Source organism: Trachemys scripta, chromosome 24, assembly GCF_013100865.1.
Source record: "Trachemys scripta elegans isolate TJP31775 chromosome 24, CAS_Tse_1.0, whole genome shotgun sequence".
NCBI lineage: Eukaryota > Metazoa > Chordata > Testudines > Emydidae > Trachemys > Trachemys scripta.
The window spans coordinates 4490223-4502507 of NC_048321.1; positions in this window are offsets into that span (position 1 = coordinate 4490223).

The window sequence follows — 12285 nt, forward strand, 5'->3', positions numbered from 1 at the left end:
TAGAGTATGTGGTAATGGGGAAGAGAAGTTTGGGTCTGTAGCTAGGGATGGGGTTATTAAGGGGAGGGGTAAATGGGTGGTAGAAGAAGGGAGTAGGGATTAGGGAGAGTGGGAGATGAGGAGATGGGAGGGGATGGGGAATGTGAGAGGTAGCAGAAATAAGGGTTTTTTAGGGGGATGTCAGATGCAAATTCTCCCCTTCCCTGTGTGTTCTAGGATCTGGGGAACCTGCTCCTTGTGAGTGTCTGAGCCCCTCTCCCTGCCCTCCCCATGTGAGCTGGGATCTGGGGTGGGGGGAACAAAGGAAAAGCACATTTAAACAACTGAAATCCAGCAAATGAATAGCAAAGATACACGTCACCCCTGTGGGGTGTGGGGGCTGGCCAGAATGTGGGTGAAGGGCCTGGTTTGGAGGAAGGGTGGACTGGGAAAACCTTGGGGTGGCTGGGGAAGCCTGGATGAAGCAGGGCAGCAGCCCCAGCTGGGGGTGGGTAGTGGGAGCGGGAGGCCCAGCTCAGTGGTCAGCTCTAGCTATTAACCAAAGCAGCATGTGGCCCTCCAGCAAGCTGCTGCCTGTGCAACATGTGCATATCCGCATGGGGCTGGAGGCAGCCAGAAGCAACATCTTCCATGCTAATGGCTTCTACAGGGCCAGCTAATGGCTTAACAGGACAGGAAGCTGGGGGAGCTGGAAATGTTGGTGGGGGCCTACATGTTGCAGGGAATGGTGGGGTGCAGAAGGAGGGAGACACACCAGGGTTCTCTCACACGCTTAAAGTTACTGTAACCACCATGTAATAAAACTGTCGAGGTTTTGGGACATGTCCCATGGATGAGATTTCTCTCACCAGCAATGTTAGCAGCTGTGTACTGCAAACATTTCAAAGTATGGCCACTATGCCGAGTCCACTCTAACAAGATGTATGCGGGGAGAGTCCTGAGGAATCACAGAGCCACTGTGTGGCCTAGTGGAAAGACCACTGGACTGGGACTATTCCTGGCTCTGCTACTGGTTGGCTGAGTGACCTTGGGCACGTCTCTTCACCTCTCTGTGCCTCAGATTCCAACCTGTAAAATGGGGATAAAGATGTAAAATTCTTTGTGAATTTCTTCTACTGATGAAAAGCACTATATAAAAGTCAGGTCTTTTGATTATTACCTAGCCATAGAAGCCATATGAACTGCAAACCCGGATGAGAACTACAACTGTCTAAATGACACTAACTCGTACAACAAACATTTCTTTTTCTTTTTAAAGAAGAAGGGAATTAAATGTCAAAAAACTTTGTTAATGCAGAGTTAAGGGAGCCTGGTGATAGCTCGTGCCCTTCCTGAGTGGCACATGCAGCAAAACTCAGACTCCTGAGAACCAGGAAATACAGCATGAAGGTAAAAGCCCACGTAACTGTAACTCTGCCCTCTTCAAATGACACTCAAATACACCAGTAACACACACTCCCTCTCTCCTTGTCACTGTAACGGGCAGCTGCTACCTGTATGTGCCCTGCGATCGAATACTGAGCCTACTTCCCTGACAGAGTCCCACCGTTGTAGCATTTAATAACCTCTTCATCCCCTTTTATAACACCTTCACACCAGAACACAGGATACCACCTACACCTGTACCTTCTCCTGCCCATCATTAACCCACAGACACCCTCATATTGCACGTCACTACTGATACCCACAGCCTACTGCCCTGCTAAGAATATAAGAACGGCCATACTGGGTCAGACAAATGGTCCATCTAGCCCAATATCCTGTCTCCCAATAGTGGCCAATGCCAGGTGCTTCAGAGGAAATTAACAGAACAGGTGATAATAGAACCATAGAATATTAGGGTTGGAAGAGACCTCAGGAGATCATCTAGTTCAATCCCCTGCTCAAAGCAGGACTAACGCCAACTAAATCATCCCAGCCAAGGCTTTGTCAAGCCAGGCCTTAAAAACCTCTAAGGATGGAGATTCCACCACCTCCCTAGGTAACCCATTCCAGTGGTTCACCACCCTCGTAGTGAAATAGTGTTTCCTAATATCCAACTGTAGCGGGGTGGTTACCCGCTTTGGCCCTAACAGGGTTAAGGCCAGCCCTGCGAGAGGGCTGGGGCTGTAAGGAAAACCCCAGGCTGCTTAGGAAAGCAGGCAGAGCTGGGACCACACCCCAAACAGAGCACAGCAGGTCCTTATAAAAGGGCTGCTAGCTTAGAGCTAGAGTCTCTCTCTCTCATTCTGGTCTTGGAGGGAGCAGGGCCTGGCTGCCTGCAGAAAGGGTACTGGGAGTGAAGCAGGGCTGGGGAAAGGCCAGGGGAGCTCCAGGCTGGCAACTCCCCAGGCTGCAGGCCCGGGTCCTAGGCCCACCCCTGAGGTACTGGGTGGTAGAGGAAGACAACAGGTCCTACCCCCTTGCCTGTGACGACTGGCTCTTATACTGCTGCAGTCTGCCCCAGGGAGCAGGGGCTCATTGCTGACTGGCAGTAGCCACTGGCTGAGGCAAGGTGGGATTAGGGAGTTGGGGGTCCCCAGGGAGGGGAGACCCTGAGAGTGAAGGGTTACTGCCAGGGGACAGCACCCCAGATAACGGGGCACTGGTGTCCGGGAGGGACATGGGGGCCCAGTGCAGGGCCGGCTCCAGGCACCAGCTTCTCAAGCAGGTGCTTGGGGTGGCCGGTCGGGAGAGGGGCGGCAGGTCCAGGTATTCGGCGGCAATTCGGCGGACGGTCCCTCACTCCGGCTCGGAGTGACGGACCTCCCGCCGAATTGCCGCCGCAGATCGTGATCGTGGCCGCGGCTTTTTTGTTTGTTTGTTTTGGCTGCTTGGGGCGGCCAAAACCCTGGAGCCGGCCCTGGCCCAGTGGCAGTGGGACGCTGGCCTGCAGAGGGCACTCCAAGGCTGGAAAAAGAGCTAATTCCCAGGACGCCAGCAGGAGGCGCCACAGGGGTGAGTCCTGCACGCTTACACCAACCTAGACCTCCTGCACTGCAATTTGAGACCATTGCTTCTTATTCTGTCATCTGCCACCACTGAGAACAACCGAGCTCCATCCTCTTTGGAACCCCCCTTCAGGTAGTTGATGGCTGCTGTCAAATCCCCCATCACTCTTCTCTTCTGCAGACTAAATAAGCCCAGTTCCTTCAGCCTCTCCTCATAAGTCATGTGCCCCAGTCCCGTAATCATTTTCGTTGCTCTCCACTGGACTCTCTCCAATTTGTCCACATCCCTTCTATAGAGGAGGGGGACCAAAACTGGATGCAATACTCCAGGTGTGGCCTCACCAGTGCCGAATAGAGAGGAATAATCACTTCCCTCGATCTGCTGGCAATGCTCCTACTAATACAGCCCAATATGTCTTTAGCCTTCTTGGCAACAAGGGCACACTGCTGACTCATATCCAGCTTCTCGTCCACTGTAATCCCCAGGTCCTTTTCTGCAGAACTGCGGCTTAGCCAGTCCGTCCCCAGCCTGTAGCAGTGCCTGGGATTCTTCCGTCCTAAGTGCAGAAGTCTGTACTTGTCCTGGTTGAACCTCATCAGATTTCTTTTGGCCCAATCCTCCAATTTATCTAGGTCACTCTGGACCCCATAGGCGCCAACTTCTCATGGCGCTGGTGGGTGCTCGCGCTGCCCCGCCCCGACTCCACTCCTGCCCCGCCTCCATTCCAACCCCTTCCCCAAAGTCTCTGCCCCAATTGGACCCCTTCCCCAAATCCCCAGCCCCACCTCCTCCCCTGAGCACGCCAAGTTCCCACTCCTCCCCCATCCCTCCCACAGCTTGTTACACCATGAAACAGCTGTTTCGCGGTGGCAAGCGCTGGGAGGAGAAGCGGGGATGGCGCGTTCAGGGGAGGAGGCGGAGTGGAGGTGAGCTGGGGTGAGGCGGCAGGGAGCTGCCGCTGGGTACAGAGTACCCACCAATTTTACCCCGTGGGTGCTCTAGCCCCAGAGCACCCATGGAGTCGGCGCCTATCCTAGACCCTATCCCTACCCTCCAGCCTATCTACCTCTCCCCCCAGCTTAGTGTCATCTGCGAACTTGCTGAGGGTGCAATTCATCCCATCATCCAGATCATTAATAAAGATGTTGAACAAAATCATCAAGTGATCCATCCCCTCTTGTCCACTCCCAGCTTCTGGCAGTCAGAGGCTTAGGGACACCCAGAGCCTGGGGTTGCACCTCGACCATGTTGGCTAATAGCCATTGATGGACCTCGCCTCCAGGAACTTATCATATTCTTTTTTTAAAAGAAGTAGCTGCTACTGATGCAACCTACTCAGTTCTGTACTGAATGATGCAGACTGGAACCTGAAGGTACACGCACCTCTTTACTTTGACCACACTCAGTCACAGTTCTGTGCCACTCCTCAAACTACCCCCTCCATCCTCTCATTTCACAGTCCCAGCCCTTCCATGCTGCTCCAGTTTATTCCTCCACCATTCAGTACAGCTTCCCCTAACTCACTCACTGACTGAGAGGGGAGAAAACCTCCTCCTGAGCCCTTGCCCCACGCCTTGCAGCACAGCGCCCCCTAGCACCTACTGGGGCCAGGCCTGACTCAGAAGGGACACAGCATTGCAGTCTGCAGCTATTTTTTTCAGTTCCAAAGGGCAGAGTTAAGGTGATATGGCTATTACCTTCACACTGTATTTCCAAATTCTGGTTTTCTGAACTTTGAGTTTTCCTGATCTTGCCAGTCTGGAAGGGCATGAGCTACCCCAGGCAACCTTAACTCTGCGTTCACAATGTTTTTTGACATTTAATAGAACATAGATCACACACACCCCCAACAGCTGCTGCTGTAGGCAGCTGGAGCTCCTCCACCCCAGGGACTGACATAAAAATTTGAGTGGAGAAGGGGCCAAAAGAGCCCAGCAGCTCAGCCCTGCCCCCTACCGGGGGGATAGTACCCCCTGCTGGAGCTGCCCCCTTCCCCACAGCAAAGAGCCTCACAGCTGCAGGAGGAACAGGGGCAAGGGGCAGAGAGGTGGGTCTGGGGCACAAAATTAATTGATGTGGGGCACAGAATTGCTATGCGGCTGTTGGGGGTTAGAATTAGGGAAGGTTCAGGGTCAGAGAACAGACTAATACTCACCATTTAATCTTTTTTAAACTCATGTTTTCGGGGCCAATCTCACTATTTTTTGAAGTCAGATTCATGCCTTTTGAACTTTTGCGGTTGGCAATGCTGTGTCCCTTCTGAGTCGGGCCTGGCCCCAATGCCCCAGTCAGGTGCTAGGGGATGCTGTGCTGCAAGGTGTGGGGCAAGGTTTTCTTCCCTCTCAGTCAGTGCTGACCCATTGCCCCAGGGGGCAGGAAAGTCAGTAGGGGGAGCTCTCCCCTCACAGTCAGCAGTGACTCCAACGTCCCAGTGCCGCACTACGGGCTGCTATGCTGCAGGGAGCGGAGTGAGGGCTGTGTCCGGCTGTTCCAACCTGTTGTGGTCTCTAAAGATCTCAAAGCACTTTTCCCAAAAGCTTTGGCATTCACTCCAAATCTGCCTGGGGTAATTCCATTCTGTCTCCCTAGCGGCCCCTGCAGTTTCAGCTAGATACAGGTGGTTTCTTCTTCCTTCCCTGTCCTAAGATAGGGTGACCAGATGTCCCGATTTTATAGGGACAGTCCCGATATTTGGGGCTTTTTCTTGTATAGACTCCTATTACCCCCCACCTCATCCTGGTTTTTCACACTTGCTAGCTGGTCACCCTATCCTAAGATGATGTGCAGCACTGTTGCTTTCCCACCCCAGAGGTGGCTGCATTTCAGTGATCAGAGAAGTGACTGATCTGGACTCCACTAAGGCCAAAGGTGCAATAGAAATGCAATGTGTTATTATTGCCATCATGGAGAGCAGGAAAGGGTGGGCATTTCTGGAACTCTGCAGATTTCAAAGGGCCCAGGGATTCTTTGCACTCCAGCTTGCATGCCCAAGCACTTTTCCTTGCTCTTTTTAAAAGCATTGAAAGGGTTAAATGATCATTTAGGCACAGGCCTGTCAAACTGTCAGGTTTTTATTTGTGAAGGGGGCAGGGATATAAAGCCAAAAGGGGGAGAGGAAATGTAGTGTGGATTTTCAAGGACAACTTTCAGTGAAAGCAGTGGTGCGGTTTTCACGGGAACCCTTCCCCTGCTGGATTGGAGACCCAAACACAACAGTCTTTGGCTGAGAACCAGGAAGTGAAACTGACCAGCCTGTCATTGGGTACAAAGAGGCCAAAAGTAATCAAAGAGCCCAAGTCAGCCGGGGAAATTGGGGTGAATTGGGGTGTCCATTAAAGGCGATCGCCAAGTTTTTCTTCCCCGCACACAGAGATGAGGGGACTCTGCTTTTAATTCACCAGCTTCATGTTGCTTGTGTTGCCCTTTAAGGATATTCAAGAAAATAAGTCACTCAGAATTGGAAACTCTGGCCAGATGTCAGAGGGGTTTAGGTGCCTAGAGCTGCAGATGGGCGTCTCATGGGAGTTTCTAAAGCGCCGAGGGGTGGGATTTGCAAGGGGGACGTAGGCGCCTATTCCAACATTTAGGCACCATTGGCATTGATAACTCCCCACTCAGCTGCTTCCTGACCCTATAGGGGCCTAAAGTCCCTCAGCGCCTGAATTTCCACCGTTAAAGTCCCTGAGGCACCTACATTTCGGTGGCTGGACCCACACAGAGATGCCTGGCTCCTGACACCTCTCCCAAGCACCTAACTCATTTTCGGGCCCAGCGGGATTCACAAACTAAGCAGCTCTGGGGTGGGGGATCCACTAAACATGCTCTGAGCACGCTGAAACCCCACAGAAGAGCCACAGGAGGAGATGACACCTGCCCCCCCAGTTTCCCAGGAATCCCAGCTCAATTTAAAACCGTTGTTCCCTCCAGTCTAACGGGGACTTCTGTTCCTATAGCTACCGCCTCTCAACGGAGACGGCCATAGCCCTTGGCGAAGGGCTGGAGAGAGGCCACACGCTTAGCTCCAGTGGGAAGATCACACAGTTCAGTCTGCACTGCCAACATTAGCACGAGGCCTTCCATGTATAAAGGCGACGTCTGTGGCTTGCTGTGGGGCCGTTTCTGAATGTGATAACATCTGGGCTGCTCTGGTGAGACCTGACCCTCTGCCGGAGGGAAGGCGAGCCGGGCAAAGGGCTGGTTTCTCTCTGACAGGGTCTCACTGCTCAACTCATGCCCCTACCATCACCCGCCTGTTCAAACGGGCTTTCATGTTTTCCTTTGCCCCCGTTATTGATCTCAGTGAATCCTTCCATGTGCTGGCCATGGCTTTGCACCATTGCCATGTGCAAATTGATCTCAGCCACTGCCATGATTTAGGGCCCATGTGCAGTACTTCTAACTTTGCGGACCCTACAGGAGCCTCGAACCCTCTCTCTCCCCTTCCCCCACGGGCTCCGGGGCAGCGTGAGTCGGGGGAAGGGAATGCCAGGTGCCCCACTGTGACTGCCTGTGGACAGGTGGCGAGGGGCAGGTTGCGAACCTCTCGCTGTTGGGAGCGCTGGTCTTTAAGGCAAGCTATGCCCTGGCTCTATTTGTAGCCCAACAGCTGCTTGTATTTTAATCAGTGCGAAATGCCTGGGCCCTGGCAGCGGGCGCGACGGGTTTCAGCTCTTTCTGCTGACCCAGGGGCTTATTTTTACATCGCCGGCCCAGCTCCTCTTACCAGCGCTAGTGCTCAGGCAGCGGCATCTCCTGCCGGCCAACGGGGGGCGCCGCTGCCAGGGTGGGATCCATGCTGCTGGAGCCACGGGTGGGAGCTGCATTGCAGAGCCCGATGGGCGCACAGCCCCCAGCGTTTGCATCTCGTGGCAGGGGCAGGGGCAGGGGCGGGGCTGCTCCCGGAGGAGGGGGTGCTGGGGGGAGAGAATGGGAGCAGAAGGGGTCAGGAGCAATACCCTGGCAGGGGGGAGCCCCACCACCTCATCCCTACCCCATCCCCTACATCCCCTCCAGCCCTCGCCCCCTACCCACTTCCCCATCTACCTGCCATCCCCTACCACTACCCCAACCCTACCCCCTGCCAGCTTCACCCCCACCCCTACCCCAGGAACCCTCACCCTTGATCCTACCCTCCACTTCCCTGCCAGCCCTTGCCCCCTCCCCCCCATTCTTGCCAGCCTTCACCCCACCCACCTGCTCCCATCCCCAATCTAGCTGCCAGCCCCTCCTCTCTGAACTGCCTTTGCCCCTCCTCACCCCTCCCTCCCACACCTTCCAGTCCACTTCTTCCTCCTCCCTTCCAAACCCCTGCCCCCCAGTGCCCCTGCCCAATCCCCCTCATGTTTACCCCCCATCCCTCCAGTGTTTGCTGAGCACCCACCAAGAGCCCAGCCCAACCCAGGCCCATGGCAGGGGCCCAATGGCATGTGATAGGTGGGGCTGGCAGGATGCAAGGAGGCCCTGGCCCACTGCAGATGTGCTCCCCCCATTGCCAGGAGAGTATTAGACACAACCCCCGCCTCCCAGCCAGAGATGCCCATGAGCATCCCATGGTGGGAGGTGCCTCCTGCTGTGATGCCCTGGGGAGGGGAGACGGTGCCCCCCATGGAATGCTACATTGTATAGATTGTTCAGAGGTGAGGTGGCATCTTATTTAACCAGGCCTCAGCCACACTGGGCAGAGCATTAAGTGATCTTATGATGATTACATCTGGGGTAGATAAGCAAGCTCTGTAGCCAGGCCAGATCTGTACAGGGGAACATGACATGGTGTCAGGAGTAAACTAAGAAGAAAAAAACAGAAGGAAAACAGCAACAAAGCTTGCAGGATCTCATCAAGACGCCGCTCTTCAATGCCCCGGAGAACTTCAGCTTTGACAAACCTTCCCAATGCACAGACTGGAAGCCGTACTTGGCAAGATTTTGCATTGCTATGACGCTGCGTAAGAAACTGGAGACATGCAGGTATCATCTGTCATTTATGCCCGGGGGAAGCAGGCACAGCGTGTCTTTAAATCCTTTGACTGTAATGAAGGCAGTCACAAATGAAAGGGTTCTGGCTATTTTGATGTATACTTTACATCTCAGAGAAATGTGGTTTATGAAAGAGCATGTTTTCACCAGAGAATTCAAGGACCAGGGGAAAATGTTGAATGTTTTATAAGAGCTCTGCAGACATTTGCATTCTCAAAATGACAGCCAAACATGAAAATATTAGAGACAGACTGGTTATTGGGTTAACAGATAAAAACCTTTCTCAGCAGCCAAAACTGAAGAGAGATTTAACCCTAGCCACAGCTATTCAAATAGCAAAGCAGTCTGAGCAGGTGAAACCAAGAGCAACTTGCCAAACTTGAAAAACAAGAAACTAGCTTAGAAGCTGTTAATAGATGCAGTATGAGTGCTAAGTCATTCCTATAAGACCCATGGCAAGGAGAGAGAACTCCCAGGCCAAGAGGGATAAATTCCAGCCTAGATGCACAAGGTGTAGAAAAAGTCATATCCCAAGAGATGATGTAAGTCCCGCCAAAGGTGCATGGTGTAATACATGCCTGAAATATGGACATTTTGCCCCTCTTTGCCACACCAAATTAGTCAGGGAGTTGACTCGTATTACAGACCATCAAGAGCCATTGTTTCTGGGATCTATCACTTGTGATGACCCAGAGCCGGCCTGGAAAGTAAAACTGAATATTCCTGGCAAGACTATTGACTTTAAAATTGACTCGGGAGCTGACATCACAGTCACCTCAGAAGGACCTTACAATCCCCTTCAACCCCTCCCAGAGCTGAAGTCTAGCCCCGATTAGCCCTGGAGGGATTCTGAACTGCATGGGCCGGTTCACCACAGAAACAGCTTACAAAAGGGGAAAGCTATGCATTCAGAGTGCGCGTGATCAAAGGATCACAGACCAACAACCTTCTGAGCCACAGTGTGGCAGCCATGATGGGCCTAGTGAGAAAGGTAGAGGAATTCAATGGAATATTTGGTGAACTTGGACTTCTGAAAGGAGATCCAGTACAAATCACTTGAGGAGACAAAGCTGAGCCATACGGTGTACACGCACCTAGCAGAATTCCTATCCCATTACTTCATAAAGTACAAACTGAGTTAAAGAGAATGGAGCTAACTGGCATAATTGAGAAAATCTCTGAGCCAGCAGCGTGGTGCACCCCAATGGTACCGGTTATATATATATAAAAAAAAGTAAAAATATAAAATCTGTGTGGATCTCAAGACTTAATGAAGCAGTTGTAAGAGAAAAATATGTCCTCCCAACACGGGATGACTTCCTCTCCAAAGTGAGAAGAGTCCCAGTATTCAAAGAACCACAGACTAGAAGGGACCGCAAGTGTCATCTAGTCTCACATCCTACCAAGATGTTGTGTCTAAACTATCCAAGACAGATGGCTCCCCGGCCTCCTTTTGAAAACCTCCAGTGAATGAGCTTCTCCAAGCTGAATGCCTCGCACGGATTCTGGTGAATTTCTTTAGCCAAAGGAAGTGCTAAACTGATTCCATTGATCACACTCTTTGGGAGATTTTGCTTTCGACGATCACCTTTTGGGATTGCCAATGCACCTGAAATTTTCCAAAGAGAAATGGCATCACTGTTAACAGACACAAATGGAGTTGTAGTTTTCATGGACACTATTCTGATGTATGGATCTTTGATGGAAGAACACACCGAAACCCACAATGAAGTCCGAAGCCTCATCAGTCAAGCTGGATTCAAGGTAAATAAGAAAAATGTCTGCATCCGAAGAAGTGGGCTGTAGTCCACGAAAGCTTATGCTCTAATAAATTTGTTAGTCTCTAAGATGCCACAAGTACTCCTGTTCTTTTTGAAGAAAAATGTATTTTTTGCCTATCCCAAATTGAGTTTTTGGGACTGACAAGATGGAATCAGTCCTAGCCCTGAGAAAGTAAAAGCAATTTGAGAATTGAATGTACCAGAACTGAGAGGTATAGTAGGGATGGTAAAGTACCTTGGTCGAGACCTACAAGACCTACCTACAGTTTTCCTACAGAAAAAGAATTCAGGGTCCAGATCATATGTGATCGAGACCAACAGTGGAGAGTTCAGCAGCAATCATCCGCATTTACAGTTTGCTCCTCAGAAAGAACAATCAACAGCGCAAACTGCAGATGGCAGATGCAGAACGAGAAAGAGCCAGTCCAAACCAACCAGAGCCAGTCGTAACTAACGGACAGCCAGATGACCAAGTTGCTACGTGTTCAGTTCTGTAATTAGGAAACCAGCATGATTCAGAGACACTCAACAGCCTGATCCGTACTGAACTTCAAAGAGAGCGTGGCAGGGTAACTATGGTAAATGGTGGGAATGTAGAACTTAAAGAGGGAGAGGTAATGGAATGTTAAACTGTATTATACTGTTCAGCCACTAGGTAGCGCTATGTGTACAACACTGTATTGTAACAGGCCTCAGCCATGCCTGGCGGAGGAATCTGAGCACAACTGGGGTGAGCAGCTCTGAGGCTAGGCCAGCTCTGGTACCAAGGAATACGACACGCTCGTGCTGCCCTCGAGAGGCTCAGGGGCAAGGGCAGGACGTGCTCCCCGTTAGCCCAGAGGCAGAGGTGATGGAGCCAGAGGCCACGTTCTAGTCCCTCCTTCCCAAGCAGACTTGTCGCTGTGACTGGGCGTGGAGCTGAAGGAACTCTGAGGCAGGAAGGGGTTAAATTATTTTTATTGCACATCTTCGACATACGAGGAGCCTGCTTGTGGGGGCTCCTCTGCCCTTCCACCTCCAGCCCAGGGCAGTGACCAGACCCCCTGGACCCTCCCTCCCCCACCTGGGCCAGTGATCAGACCCCCTATCCCCACCCCCTGCCCAGGGCAGTGTCCAGACCCCCACACCCCCACCAGGGCAGTGACCAGACCCCCTGCCCCTCTACCCCCACCCAGGGCAGTGTTGCCCCAGCAAACAACCCCCCAGCACCAGTATAGTGTGGGGGGCGGGGATCTGCTCACAGCCGTGGGAAGCCCCTACATGCCAGGCCTGGGGGTAGAGTAACCACCTTTTCAAAAGGCAAAAGTGGGACACATGCAGGGGCCCCGCCCCCCTCTTTGGCTCCACCCCCTGCTCTTCCCCTTCCCCCCTCAAGGCCCTGCCCCATGGCCAGGCCAGAAGCCAGAGCCAGGCCGTGGCAAGAGCCACCCAGGGAGGCCAGGCTGCGGTAGGGAGCCCCAGAGCCTCCACCTGCCCTGAGTGGGGGGCTGGGGTGCTTGACAGCATCTTGTGTCCCTACCCCCTGGTGTGTGCCGCCCAGGGCAGGTGCAGGGTCTGGGGCTGCCCACAGCGGCCTGGGCTCCTTGGGAGGTTCTTATTA